The following is a 219-nucleotide window of genomic DNA, read 5'->3' on the forward strand; positions in this document are numbered from 1 at the left end:
AAAATCGAAAAAAATACCATTAATATGTAATATTGGCGGATACTCATCTGAAAATGACTAAAGGTTAATCGATGACACACACGTAAACACATTAGCAAGTCCATTTGTGTTTTTTTGGTTGCAAATCAAGTAGTTAGGCCTACATGGCGAGATCTGTGATAGCTTCTGGGATTTTTTTTTGTTTAATAATACAGTACCAAAGACAACACCCCCCCCCCC

At 36.5% G+C, this 219-nt stretch overlaps 1 protein-coding gene across 1 annotated transcript in view; it reads right to left on the reverse strand.

The window, feature by feature from the left end:
• Positions 1 to 219, reverse strand: part of LOC119590522 (trissin receptor-like) — a 25,063-nt gene that overhangs the window by 10,270 nt on the left and 14,574 nt on the right. The gene's annotated exons all lie outside the window — the stretch shown is intronic.

This window comes from Penaeus monodon, chromosome 27 (assembly GCF_015228065.2).
Source record: "Penaeus monodon isolate SGIC_2016 chromosome 27, NSTDA_Pmon_1, whole genome shotgun sequence".
NCBI classification, from domain to species: domain Eukaryota; kingdom Metazoa; phylum Arthropoda; class Malacostraca; order Decapoda; family Penaeidae; genus Penaeus; species Penaeus monodon.